This window comes from Triturus cristatus, chromosome 6, assembly GCF_964204655.1.
Source record: "Triturus cristatus chromosome 6, aTriCri1.1, whole genome shotgun sequence".
Taxonomy (NCBI): Eukaryota; Metazoa; Chordata; class Amphibia; order Caudata; family Salamandridae; genus Triturus; species Triturus cristatus.
This window is the reverse complement of record NC_140589.1, coordinates 446,385,848-446,387,913: the sequence shown is the minus strand read 5'-3', so window position 1 is coordinate 446,387,913 and position 2,066 is coordinate 446,385,848. Positions and strand designations below refer to the sequence as shown.

Sequence of the window (2,066 nt, the reverse complement as noted above, 5' to 3'; positions counted from 1 at the left end):
TCGTCTTCCTCTGCTCGACTTTACATGAATGCTAACATTCCTAAACACCTTCCAGGTTTACATATAGCTTCCCTTATCATGGCAAACCACAGCTCGGCTGCACAGCTCGATACGGCTCGCCACAGCAAGTTCGGAAGAATTCGAGTCCCCACCTGATGCACTGACCAGACGCTGTCATCCCTGCTTGCAGAGAATCCAGCTTACAGTGTTCTGACTCCCTTCGCGGGGTGTTAGAGTTTGAGGTCGGAAAGAGATTCCCACCTCTCTCATTCTAAAGGTATGGAGCTGACTAGAACCTAGAGGGAATCTTGGCATATGCAAAACTATAGCTTACCATACTATTAAATACGGCACCTACTTCTTACCTTCTACTGCACCTAGGTTAGGTAAACTGGGGTAGAACTATTTAGAAACATCAAACGAGTATCCACTTTTTAGCCTTTGGTATTTATGTATGTGTATGTGAATATATGTCATAGCTAGAAAACAATGACAGTTCAGTATTATTTCTTCTTACTGCTTACGCTGTACGTATTATATCTCGCATGCTGTCTTGCGATTGTAACAGCTCATTTCTCTTACACTAGAAACAAGACTGTTCAATAAATCCTTTTGTTGAAACGCCCATCTATGTATTTCTGTGTAACTCTGAAGAAACTAAGAATGCACGATTGACTGATTGAAACTGTTATCTGTTGTTTCCACGATTCTGAGACATGTTCCGATTCTAAGGTAAACAAAGTTGTCATGTTTATGCGGTTGCCGGAAACTACTCCCTTTTTGTTTATTCAAGGAGTTTCTAGTGGCCTCTGAGTTAGCTGGCACACAAAGTAATTAAGTTTAATGTACTCGATAGAGGCATACTGACCTCAGTCCTATGCCACAGCTATAGTGTATATTATTCCAATGTGCAGATCCTATAAGGGAAATAGGAACTACACTACAGGACCAACCTCCACAATGTACACCATCACCCAGGAAACTGAGCAGGATTAATGGTGGTCCCCGCACCTACCCAGGAGCATACCACTGACTGGCAGTCAGCCAGAGGGACAGTGAGAAATGAACACAGGCAATGGTGGTGCAACTTTCTTCTGGTCTTTCAATTCCTTAAGCCTTCTGATGGCAGTTTTACTGTCAATGCAGATGTGGTGTTGTACGTCCAGACCCCCCAGCAATGATCTTCATACAGAAACCACAATGCCAAATTCCCACAGCTTTTCTCTTCCTCTTTGTCTTGCCACAGAAGGAACATGTGTATTTAGCATGTTGACTGGTTTCAATTGTCTTCACCATTTTTCTGAGTGAGGCACCATAGTGGGTACCATATTTACCCACAGTCCCGATCTTCTTAGTGCGCTTGCCCATTTTGCTGCAGGAATCGAGCGAAAAGAGGGGACATCATCAGACCCCCCCACCTCATGGGAGCTGTGCTCTCCAGCTTCACCTTGGGCCTCAGAGCTGGAATTGCCCCCAGACACCTGGCAAACCCACCCGACAACTCCAATTCTTGGAGGCTATCTCCCTGCATCACATGATGTCTGCACCGCAAGGATCATCAACGTCTGGACCAGACGTGACCCCTGCAAGTTCACAGCAGGAGTCTACAATGCAGCACATTCTGAAGGAGGTCATGGCAGTAGGTCACCACATGGAAGGTGTGGACTCTAAAGTCTCCGACCTGGTGGCTGAAACCAAATCCAGCTGCAGGCTGTAGCGTACGAGTGCTCTACAAGGTTGGATACCTATCTGAGAGGTCCAGCTGAACAGGGTTTGCTGCTGTGGAGAAGAACATAGCAGGATCTACTGCATAGTCAGGTCAATTTGCCGTGCACCTCGGGCGGACCGGTGAGCAGGTATATCTTGGTCTCCTCTCAGTTCTCAGGCCACGTTTTGGTGAAAATGTTTCTAAGTCCCAAGATTGATGTTTTGGCTGGAGGAATAACTTTAGCAATACTTTCAAGGGTCCTGGACAGGTTGGGCACCACTTGTGGGGTCAGGATAATATCCAGGCAGAGGGCAGATGCAAGATTTAAGGTCTCCAAAGTTTATGTTCCTGTAGCTCA

The 2,066-nt window shown here is 46.1% G+C and overlaps 1 pseudogene; it reads right to left on the bottom strand.

The window, feature by feature from the left end:
- Positions 1-1,040: 1,040 nt before the first annotated feature.
- On the bottom strand, positions 1,041-1,368 carry LOC146817286 (large ribosomal subunit protein eL43 pseudogene; annotated as a pseudogene).
- Positions 1,369-2,066: the final 698 nt, after the last annotated feature.